This window comes from Lagopus muta, chromosome 6 (assembly GCF_023343835.1).
Source record: "Lagopus muta isolate bLagMut1 chromosome 6, bLagMut1 primary, whole genome shotgun sequence".
In the NCBI taxonomy this organism is placed as follows: domain Eukaryota; kingdom Metazoa; phylum Chordata; class Aves; order Galliformes; family Phasianidae; genus Lagopus; species Lagopus muta.
In genome coordinates, this window is record NC_064438.1 from 33,758,123 (window position 1) to 33,770,798 (window position 12,676).

General features: G+C 34.5%; 1 long non-coding RNA gene across 2 annotated transcripts in view; it reads left to right on the forward strand.

Annotated features, from left to right (window-relative positions):
• LOC125695048 (uncharacterized) overlaps positions 1 to 12,676 on the forward strand; it is a 201,511-nt gene that overhangs the window by 17,443 nt on the left and 171,392 nt on the right. Inside the window, exon 1 of one of the 2 annotated variants that reach the window (XR_007377790.1) lies at positions 8,163 to 8,232. The exons of the other annotated variant lie outside the window; for it this stretch is intronic. This is a non-coding gene — a long non-coding RNA (uncharacterized LOC125695048). Of the gene's footprint in view, positions 1 to 8,162; positions 8,233 to 12,676 lie in introns of those variants that run through there. 2 annotated transcript variants of the gene reach the window in all.

Consider the following 12,676-nt stretch of genomic DNA (forward strand, 5'->3'; position numbering starts at 1 on the left):
GCAGCCACCTGATAGAAAAAAACCCCATCACTCTTTGCTTGGCTGATTTTACCCAAATGTTACTTTAAGATTCTGTAACCTCTTTGCCCTCTGAAGTTGCTTTTTGTTCATGGTTTTCTATGTGGGATTCTCCTAAGCATGCAAAAGTCTTAACAGTTAGATTTCATTAAAATCAGAAGAGATGCAAAAGAGAATATGAACTCATTGACTTGATGTATACAGACTTATTTCACAGAAACTAAACTAGCCTAAAATGTGTAAACTGGTTTTCATTTAGTGCTCATTAGTGTAGTTTCTTTACTTTTTGGTGTCTCAGCTTCTTTTCTATAGTAACTTCAGGTATAGATGCTAGACAAAAATTGATTTAAAAGTGCATGGTAAGAAAGTGGAGTTTTGTGTATATGCTGCCCTCTTTAACACTGTGATTCTACCAATTAGGTTTGCTAAGTTACTGTACCTTTGAGTTTAAATAAAAGAAGGATTTCTTGAGGTTGCTTTTATCATGGAGGGGATTTTACTTTATTTTTTGTGTTTGTCAGTACTTAGCAAATCAATGTTGTAAATAAGTAACTATCCACTAGCACAGAGGTTTATAATACTAAACTTATTTTGTTGGAGAAGGAATTTGGGGTAGTGAAACAGGACTTTCCTGTATCCATTTCAATTAGGGGTGTGTTTGTGTAGATTTTGTGTGTTAAATCTTGGTGAGGACTCAGAGAAGCTGTTGAACTGTGATTTATTCCTCAAGCTTTCCTACCAGAAGAAACTATGTATTTGTTGGAATGTAAGATTTGTTTTTAAAAGCTGAAAAGTTTGGAGGAGCCTTGAGAGCAAACTGCTAAGATCTCTGCTATCTGCATTGCCTGACTAGTTTCCTTGGTTTTGACTGAAGACATTCCTAAAAATTAAGTTTTATGAAAATTATGAATCTGCTTTATTTGTGGGATTGAACTAGATGATCTCCAGAGGTCCCTTCCAACCCTGATGATTCTTTGATTCTGTGGAAATACAAAAGGGACTTTAAGCTAAGACTGCTTGATTTAAAAAAAAAATTAAAAATAGAGAGGAAGAGGAGGAGAAGGAGAAGGTGAAGAGATGTTATTTTTAAAGTATTCCCTAGAGGGTTAGGTAATCATCCAGAAAGTCATAAATTGATGAGAACCTTGCATATAACAGATGTGAGAAGTAGATTGCAGGAACTGTTAAAATCTCAAATCAGACTGTGGCCTGTTAACCAGACCTAGTTAATAGAAGGGCACAGGGAGAGAAGCAGGAAGAAGGAAGGTAGTTATGCTTTTATTACTGCATAAAGTCTGTATACTCAAATGAATTTCTAGATCTCCCACACTCATTTAACTTTGAGCATGGCAGTTTGTCTTTCATATGCTCCAACATTTTACCATCTGTAATAAGGATGTTTTTCCTATCTCCCAGGTGTTTCAAGAAGTTCTACCAAGGAAAGAAAACCAAAGTTAAAAAATTGTTTTGTGCTTTTAGTCAAATGAGAAGTAGTGCTCTTTTGTCATATAGATCTCATCAAAGTCTAAAGTACTTTGCAAAGAGTAGGGATGAAATACTCTCTGCATAATCTTGTCTTAAATAAACAATTTATTTGTCTATTCTCTAATTAATCATCACCTTAATTGGCAGTAAAAATGTCTATTTCATTTTAGTTGGTAATTCATTTATGAAATCTAGCAATGTGGTCCACTTACTATAAAAATCATGGAAAAGGACCTCAAATTTTTTCTCCAAATCGTATCTGGTCTCCTAGAAAACCATTTCCTCCTTTCAAGCATCTTTCATACAGTAATAAGATTTCTTTCAGCATTAGTGTATCCAGGATAAATGACACTTCCCATCTCTATATTTTGTTGGGGGGCTAGAAATAATGTAGACAGCCAGCACCTGTACTGCACATGAGCTCTTACCGAGAATATCCTAAACAGAGTGAAAAGATCGTTAATAGCCCAGATTTCAATCTTCTTTATGCAGCTCAGGTATCAAATGAGTAATTTGCTGTCCATAGCTTTGAGAAGGTCAAATATAAAAGCTACAAGAGACAGGATAATGGTATATTTGTGATTACACTGTTTTTCTAACTACTATCAAGGCTTTTGCTTTCAGTTCTGCCTTAACAAAAAGATAAGGCTGAAAATGAGCCAGGTCCTTATCAAAAGAATAATGTGTCTAGGAAAAAAACAAGTTTTGTTGTGCAGATTTGTATCTTTTGGCAGATTTATAAGGTGTTTATGTATAGTAGTTTTGATCTCATGGACAAGTGCTGAAGACTTTGCTTAATTTCATAAGTGTTTCAAAATTCTGATTAAAAGATGTTCTTTATGATTGGATTTATTCTCAGTAACAGCCATTTTCAGGATCAAAGACGATGATTCAGGTACCTCATTACAATAAACACATTTCACGACCACAGTTGGAAGGGCCAAACAACAGGGAGAGGATAGATTACACACCACATCTGTCCAAACTCTGACATACTTTTGCTTTAGCAAGCACAGAATTTATAACCATTTTTAATCAGACAGATGCTCTGTTAGCAGTAGACAAGATGGATTCCATACATGTGCATCTGATAACTAAGTTTGTCATAGGTAGAGATAGAGAACAAGTCTCTGCAAAATGTTTTTAGATCATACTAATTAAACCAGAATCAACAGTAAAGATATTTTCCAATCTGTTTTAGCTCAGAGCAATCCTTCAAGGACTTATACTCTGAATGTGCATTACTGAGATATCAGAAAGTACATGCATGCTTAAGTGAATTCAGAAAGGGAGAGAATGTGAGTCTTGTGGTGTACTGCATTTGGTTGTTTGCAATGGGGAACTGTAATGCTAGTATCTTCATAAAAGTTGTAGAAACATTTGCTTGGTCACATCGATAATTTTTTGCTTGTGACAAGGGATACCTGAATGACATATTAAAAAGTATATAATGTATCTTGCACTGAAGGTTTGATACAGCTCTAAATTGCAGGTTTGCTTTTTCCATGAAATCAGAGACTGCTCTATAGATTACTTTTATTTTGAAAAATCCAAAGAAAAAATGTGTTTTAGATATTACTGACCTCACATCATTACTCAAGTCAGTGCTGGCTTTTTTTCATTTTTATTTTTGTTTTCTTTTTTTCACTTGTTAGACTTGTAGATACATTGCAGTACTGCACATAATGCTGGTGTTCAAAATGAAAGGCAGAATCTTCTCTGGAATACCTAATTATTTTAAATAGGTCATATTTGAATCAGAGTTTTCAGATATGGATTTTCTCCTGCTGTCTTTGTTACAGTGTTTCTTTCCCTTCATTATTCCCTATGTATCTACAGATAATGGCATAAACCCTGAATATTTTCAAGATGCAATTTTTTAATCTTAATAGTTCTAGCACTGCTTAGGAAAAAAATGTGTGGAAAAAGCAGTCACATGGCTTTTGTTGCAAGACAGTTTCAGTATTTCAAGTAAAATTCTTGGAGAAACAAACAATAGGGTTGGTCACTAAGACAAAGTAATTTCTCTAGAATGCTATTCCATCATATTTTTGTCAAAAGCTACTGTTCTTTAATATGCAGCCAGAGAAAACAGATAAAAAACCTGTTCCTGCAAACATTTTTAAAAAATTAGAATATTTAAATATTTAAAGAATTTCTTTTTCAGATAGCAACTTGAAGAATGGGTGGCAGAAAGAGAAATCATTTTTACAACTATGGCAGTTGTTACATCCATAAGTCTGGATTTTTTTGTGCTATGGTTCAATAAATCTTGTGGTATCAGGATGTTGTACCTAAAGCAGTGTAAACTGTCTCAAGTTTCTCCCTCCTGCTGCTAACACTAAACTTCTCTGTGTTTAATCCACATTTCTGGGAGACTGGCATTCCTACTCCACCTTCCTCAGACACCATTCCTCTTCATTCATCACCAGTTTGTGCTCTCTGTCAGTAATAGTTTCAGCTTACAAGTCTATGCTCTGCAGTGCAGGAATTTGCAGAAATCTCAAAGACTTGCTGGCTGTGTAATATCTCAGTTGAACATAGTGCTTCATGCATGATTTCCCTGGTGTGATGCTGCAGAAATCTCTACTGACTTTTGAGAAAAACATTATGAGTTCAAAAGCAACAGAAAAAGTGCTGTGCTGAGAGAAGTCGATATCTCTATGCCTTTCTAAACAATGCTATCAGGACTTTTTCTTTTTTCTTTTTTTTCCATTTTCCTTGTTTCCAGTTTTCTAAGTGTTGTCTCTATGACCATTAACTCAATTGTGTGAAGTAGGAACAAAGCATTAATTCTGATACTATGAAAAGAGTAGAAGATTTTGCAGAAATGCAGATTATTATATTTAGCAAAAAAATACACTTAAAGAGGGAAGAACATTGATGGATGCTTAGCAGAAAAAATATGGGCCTGAGAAGCTAAAGGTATAGTCAAGACAAAGAAAGCTGATTAGTTAATTAAAAGTATTCTGAGATAACAGAAATCATAGTCTGATTGTCGTGGGTACTACAACCTGTCAGAAATCAGACAAAAGTCAAATACAAGGAAAAGAATGAACCAGGGAAATAAACATCAAAACTCTCCTTACTGATCTTGCTATATTTTATAGGTGAAGGGTACACAACACCTACAAAGGAAGGATCCAATTCTTTCATTTAAGAGGGAATATGTTAAAAAAAGAAAAGAAAAAAAGAAGGGAGGTGAAACATTTCTTATAGATATGTGTAATAGATATTTTTTTGGACTTCGTTTTTCAAAACTCTTTAAAAGATCAGTAGCTTTAAAAACTAAATGGAAAAAAAGTTTAATTTAATTTAAATTTAATTTAGTAGAGCCCTAATTTAATTATCTTCAAATGTCTTATTTTTTAGAAGTAGCACATTTGTTATCATCTGTATCATCTAATTATCTATAAAATCTTCGTGATCTTTTTATATTGATATCATTTTAAAGAGAGATTCTTACATTACTTTTAGGAAACATTGGCCTAATAAGATCAGAATTCTAAATTGCATTTATAAATGTAAATTCAAATTAAACCCAGTCAGAATAAGAATTCTGCATGGCTTCAAAAGTGGAATACTCATCAGCAGTTTTTTGTTTAAACTTATATCAAGTAACAGATGAGCAGAACTTCAGTAGCTAATCTCAGTTAACTTCACCCATTGCTTGTGATGCCAACAGCAATTGACTATTCATTATAAAAATAGCAAAATTCATATTGTACAACTTACAAATGATTGTACAATTAATAAAAAATAATTAATCTTAGCCATTAAATATTTGTAAATACTTTGTCATAAGCATTTCATGGTTTTTGTTTAAGCAATGTACTATTTGCTTTCAAAGCAGTGCAAGTCACAAAATTTACTTTGCATAGTCTGTGCTGAGTGCAAATAATTGGATTTACAGTGAGAAATACATGCAGGAATTTGCAGATGAATTCTATAAGATGTGAAGCCTTTTATATGTGTTGAACTAGGTCATAACCTCTGGGTCAAATGTCGCTGTGAATTATAATAATTGCAACTTATGGTAAAGACTAGAGTAAGGTTTGAAACCTGTCAGTACATATCGTGAAGTGGAAATAAATTACAGCTTGTCATAAATGACAGATTTCTGTTAGGTGCTTCCTTTCTCTTTGACTGCATCAGACCTTTATCCACCTAGCAATTAACTTTATTCACATTAATATTCAGCAGTGTTGACAAGACTGACACAGTAAAACTCAGTTTGTATAAAAGTAAAGATAGATTGATAAAGAGTTATTATTTTGTCTCTTAATTCACTGTTGAGAGGAAGAGTTGATAAATGAAGAATGAAGCTGTTGACTCTGGTGTTGACTTACTGTGCCAAAAAGAACTCCAATTTTCTGTTTTCTATGGTACACTATTTTTTGTTTGAAAATAAACAGCAATTTTGTCTAAAGAGTTACTGAAAGTACTGTTAATGCACCGTTATCATCCTGTTTATTATTTTCATATTTTCACTGCCTCCCCAGATCTTTTTTGTATGTTTAGAATAATTATGGTTGCACATAATGTTAAATAAGGCTAGTCATATTTTTAAAGCAAGTTTTTTTAACTTCTCTGGCAAAGAAATATGTGTGCCACTGCTGCCCCTGCCAACATTGTGGCCACACAGAAGTGAAAAGAACCTTTTGTATTTCAAGGAAAGGAAATTTTTTATTTAAGACAAAAAGTCCTCAGCTGTTTTCGTATCTCCCCTGTATAATATTGCCCCAAAAGAAGTAAAGCTAGTCATGAGAGAGAGCAGGTTTGCTAATGCTTAAATATGTTACAGATGTTTGGAGCTTTAACAGCTGGGATTTTTTTTAGCTTTATAGCATTTCCTCAAATTGCAATTTTACAAACTTGTTGATGCATGGTTGAGACAAAATATTTAGAGTGCAGATATGAGCATTCTAATAGTACCGTCGTACTTTTATCGTGTCTTTTCATGGAAAAATCAGAACACCTTTAATAAATCAGGTTTTATCTTACAGTTTGAATTAGGTAAAGAAGATATTATATTGCAGTACAGTAGCTGACAGAGACTTTTGTACAGATTCTCTCCGAATGTAGTAGCTTTACAGTACCTTTCTCAACAAGCTCTCTGAATGTAATGGAAATAATAATAATTCATACCAGCATTGCCTAGAATTTTAGTCTCTTTTGCTCCTTGTTCTTTCAAATCTCATTGAATATGTAGATTTAGGTAGAATAAAAGAAGTCTGGATCCCTTTACTATGTCTCACCATGATCGATCACAAATTCTGCTGAGGAGTGCTATGGTTTCATTTGGTGAACAGAAACTACATTCTTGCTTTTTTCTTTTTCTTTTTTTTTTTTTTTTTTAATTATTATTAAATCACTTTTGTCTTTGGCATTACATTATGTTTGTTTATTTTCTTTTCTCCCTGCTAAGTTTAATCACAATCTTCACCAAACATTTTCAGAACCCACTACACCTTGTTTGGAAGTATTTGCCGTGAAAATCAGACTCAAAGCTACACTACTGAAGGACTCATGTAAAGTGCAGCTTTAAGCTCTCAGTTGGGTTCAGCATGCAAGTAGTCTTTGCAGTACATCTTTGAACCACATTCACAAGAGCCCTTGTGTCAGTTGGATATCTTGGCTGTTTTGGTGACTTTATGAGCCATACTGGATTTAGATGCTTGTCTCTAGTGTGATGTAAGATCATGTGATCAATAATTTTTTAAAAGAGGAAACATGAAATGTGTCTGTTACATTATGGCAATAATATATACAGAGATGGCAACTTATTTTTAAATCTCCATTCGGCCTGATTTAGAGGAATAGTTTGAATATAATTTCTAGGATGCAGATTAATTGTTAGGCCCCAGGGCAATCTTTGATGAAGCTCTCCCAGTTTTTCTCTTTTGTAGTTGTTCTGTTTCTCTCTCTTTTGCTTTATGTGGACATACATTCATACTTGACCTTCCATGTCCCTATGAACGATTCTGATCCCTACCTCTTAACTTAGCCTTGTAGGGTTAACCTGCTAATTTTTCTGTTTATCCAATTATTATAAAACTGTTCATCCAAAGTTTCAGACAGGATGCCTTATAATCTCTGTGTATTTTCCATGGGCATAGAGTAACAAAAATCAGAGCAGGTTGCCTAGATCTCTCAACAACTCTTTTAAATACTTTTCAAAACTAGCATGTGGGGAAGTAGCTGTAAAAGAAAAATATTCTCATTTGGATTTCTGTCTAGTAGTTATCATGATTAATTTTCTATGCGTGTAATCCCTGTATTTTCTAATTGTTACCCAGCAGTTATGCCAATAGTGTAGTTTGTATTATAACCTGGAAAGCATTGCAGGTATTGTCTAATAATGTGAACACTGGGGTACACTGTATGTTTCTTCAATTGTATCATCAGTAGTCACTTAGTTTTCCATCTCTTCATAAGCATTACATTCTCATTTTAATAGTTTTATCCCCATTGATTCCTATACAGAAATAATTTTTCACTTTTTTTTTCAGGTTTTCAGTACCAATATAACAACTCTGTTTTTCAGGATTTTATTTATCATAGCTTTCTGAATTTATTGATTGTCTTAACTGAAAGACAAACCTTTTAGCATACCCATGTCTTGTTATTTTCTTTTCTGTGTCAAGGTAACTATGAATCAGAGAGCAAGGCAGAACTCTTTGTGACTTTTTGTACTTGCTGGTGAACCTGCAGGCCATCTCAAGAATGGTCAGTGTTTGTTTCTTTTATTTGGTTGGTTGTTTTTTACAACAGCAGGATATGGCTGTTGTATAACATAATCACTGCGATCTTCTTAACAACTATTCAAGCTTCTCCTTTATCGTCTGGATATTTTTGGCTAGAATTTGTTTTTTAGTGGCAAGTTGATCAAGCTGTAACTTAGTTAAATTTCATAAACCACAAACTGGCTGCAAGCCTGGAAACACTGAAACTTTTGCCTAATTGAAATCAATTGCTTCTCTATTTATACTGGTTTACAATGTTATTGGCTCAATTTTGTTTGTAGGAAATAAATTGTTGGTGATTTGGCTTTGCAGCTGTAACAATGAAAAACTGGAAAATAAAGAAGTGAAGATAACAGGCGCAGCCTGTTTAGCATTGCTAAAGCCATTGACACTATCATGGAAAAATGGCTTTGAGCCAAGAGAAGCTAGTTTGGGCAAGATGGGGCCGTCCCATTGGCACAATCGCTACTCGCTACTTAATGTCAGGGTCCTAATTCACTTTTTTTTTTTCGTGCGGTATAAATGTTAACATGCATGCAAGCTCTATTCTGGGATGAACTAAATAGTTCTTCAGAAGGGAAATCCTACCTGTGTTCTGTAGTCATAAAGGAGATAACATGCTAGTTTCCTAACCCCACAATATGCAGTAAGGATACAAGACTTGCTAACCACCCTTAAGGGACATCTTCTTTTGTAAATATCTTATGATTTTTCTATCAGTATTAAACCCATATGCCCACTCCCTATGTAATGTTGTAACAAAATTCTGGCAGACACAGCAAGGAGGACTGTTTGGCACCTTCTTTCCTTCTTCATTTCATCACTGCATCAGCACATGCTAGAACTCTCTTCTCCTGAAGTCCAGAAGATTGCAGAACACTAGAAAATGAGTGCTGAACTCAAGGCTCTGCCTCATAATTTAAGTCTATGCAAAGTTGCCAGGAACTGCTGTATCATCTTGGACTTCCTTAGTAATTATTCTCTAAGGCTGCATGGCTTAGGCATCTATTTATAACTCTGTGAAGTTTACTCAAGGTTGTATATGGGTCATGTTCCACACATTGCTTTCTGAACTGGAGTACAGTGTCTTGACTTAACAAGCATAACCTGTCACTATACACTACTAAGAACTGGCAAAAATATTTTTACTCCACTTTCTGATAATAGAAAGACATGAGATCTGACTGTTTTAAGACTAGCTCTTATGATAAAATGTAGGATTTTGCATTGGCAGACCTGACAACGGAACAAAGTTTAAGGGAAGTATCTCTTACCCAGGCCCAGTATGGACTAAGGCAAGGGAAACAGGTTTAGAAAGGCAGTCTGCAGAGCACACAGAAATAAAAAATGATGTGATGGTGTGCTGGAAGGCTGTGTGTTTCTGTGTCCACATATGGTATTAAAGCTTTCTTGAGGTCTGATGCAAGATGTGGAGAACACAGCAGGCCAAGTGGTATGGATGGCTTTGAGTATAACAGAGCAAAAACTTTACCTTGGCAGAGGAGATTAACTTTCTGAATGATGTGCTGGCCTCTCTCTGATGGAAAATATCAGAGGATCTTAAAAATTAGAGGGTTACTTACCTGGTGCAAATGTGGTAAACCAAAGATTTTGGACCACTGATGAATGTGAAAAAATACTGTCTCTGGCTTGAGCTTCCCAGTTGAGAAAAAACAGAAATCCACCCAAAAGGGCTTACTTGTTTCTACGCTTTGCTTCATTATTGCCACATTGATATATTCAGATTTCACAGGCTAAAATCTTAATCTTACAGTGAAACACAATATTCATATTTTGAAAGTTTCTTTCAAAACAAAGCATAAAGCAATGCAAACTGTGTTTGCAAACAAACTGAAACTGTGACTGCAATGTTCGAGCATTTCTCATCTCATTAATCTCATTGTCATATTTAGCACTAAAGCTTGATGTTGTTCTGTTAACAACAGTGCACACTGTCTTAAGAATGATTATTTTTGTGTACGTACTGCAGAAATAAGTGAAATACTCAGAAGATTATGGTTTTTATATTAAAGAACAGAATTAGAGCAGCAACAGGCATGAAAGAAAAGGAAAAAAAGATAACAGAAGGAAAAGAAAAAATAGAAAAAAAACTCATAAGGGGAACCCTTGTCTCTCTAGGATCTTGAATAAAGGCACTGAAAGAAACAAAGACAAAGCTTGGCAACTTACTAAATGACTAAGCTATTTTTCCTTGATATTCAGAAAAGCTTTCACAAAGATTTAAAAGCAAAACTAAATCATCCCCAGCTCATAGGAAATTCACTATTCTCTGAGAAAAAGTTGAACTTGCTTGTCCTAGTCTGAAACAATCACACTGCAAGAAATCTTATTTTTCCCCTATATATCATAATGTGGTGTTCTTTGAACTCTGATTGTGATTACTTAGGTACCAACACTATTAATTTTTTCTGTGCTGAAAGATGCAGCAGAGGTGTTTATCAAATGCATTTATCATACACTTGTGGACAGGCTTGTCACATCTTGAGTTGATGTTCTAAAGAAACTTGCAGCCACATCACATGTCCTCTTTTAAGCAGCACTGAAAAAAGGTTTAATAATGAGGAGGAAGTTAACTATTTTTAGTTTTTCTGTCCTTTTCTTTCCCAAGACATTCACTATTCTCTGTGTGAATGACTGTTGAAATTTCTAAATCGAGCTTTGAGAGTAGCTCTGAAGTGAATGCAACTAGGTCAGTTTATGCAATAAGAGTATTAGAAGTATAAAAATATTGAAAGTAACAGCTACATAACAAGACTCAGGTGAGAAATCATCACACACAAATGATCATAGATTATTTTCTCACTTGTGTCCCCTTCTTCCTTCCTTCCCTTTCCCCTGATAAACATGTTCTAAAACTTGTTAAACAAAAATATATATATACATATAAATTTATGTATAAAAACAATATATATATTCATATGTTTTATGTATTTGTATGTATATATTTATATTTATATTTATATAAATAACTTATATAAATAATTTATGTATATGTTTACCTTCTTGGCCACAAAGGCACACTGCTGGCTCATGGCCAACCTGTTGTCCAACAGAACACTCAGGTCCTTCTCTGCAGAGCACCTTTCTAGTAGGTCAGCCCCTCCTCTGTACTGATGCATGTGGATACTCTTCCCCAGCTGTAGGACTCTACACTTACCCATACTGTATCTTATCAGATTCTTCTCTGCCCAACTCTCCAGTCTGTGCAGGTCTTGCTGAATGACAGCACAGCCTTCTGATGTGTCAGTCTCCTCCCAGCTTTGTATCATCTTCAAACACGCTGAGGGTGCATTCTATCCCTTCATCTTTGTCCCTGATGAAGAAGTTATCAAGACTGAAAGATGACATAATTCTGCTGAGTGTGATCTGAAAAAAACTTTAAAATTGAAGTTCTTATAATTTATGTTTAGATTTCTTGGCTTCTGGGCAGGAGACCAATATGAAATGAGCCAGATTATCTGCTACTGTTAAGTCAATCTGAAACGTAAAAATCAAATGTACTCAACCATTAGAAACCACCACAGTGGGTTGAGATATGAGGCTAGCTTTCATAAAAAGAGAAGCCACCAAACAGCAGCCTTTACATCTGCAAATATTTACCAATTCGTAATTTGCTAAAATCAGGAATAGAATTTCCTTAGATGAGTTTTGTATTACCCTGTTCAGTAACCAGTTGGTTCTTTGGTTTGGTTGTTTGGTTTTGGGATTTTTTTTTTTTATTTTTTTTTATTTTTTTGTAAATGTAGTCTAGACAAATTTAAGCAAATAAGAGATGAAAAATATTTTTCTTTTTTGTACCAGTGGTAGTTGTTTGCAGTTTTTTCCTCATACTGAACATAGCATCATTTTTCTTAAAACTTCCTTGAATTTAAGACTTCCTAGTATTTTATATTAATTATTTACAGATTTGTGCACAAATCTCTGCTTTCTGTTGGGTGTGTGTTGAGGCTAATCCTCTAGTTTAGAGTATAGGACCATGATTTTTTTTTCACCTAACAAAGACTAGGTTTGTGTTTAATTGATTCTTGCCTTCAGGAAGGAGGCTCTCCTGGAGAGAAAAGCAGTTGCAAGTTTAGTAAAGAACTTTGGGCTTCACTGTCACAACAGAGAACAATACAATAGGAAGAAAACAAAATTCTTTCTCAGGCTAGTACTCACAGGAAGATCTGTTAGCTTGAAGGTAGAAAAAGGATGCAGCGTTCTCACTGGTATTTTCTTTCTTTGAAATATGGAGATTAATAATGTTCAAGTTCCCTGTCCCATTTGTCTTCTTTTCTAATTCCCGTTTCTCTGGATGGAACACTAAATTTGAGTTGCTGATTCAGGAAGTAATTTGAAGGGATGTAAGAAAGCAGAATCAAAGGGTTTTGTAAACTTTGACCATTAAGCTGAACAGATGACACATC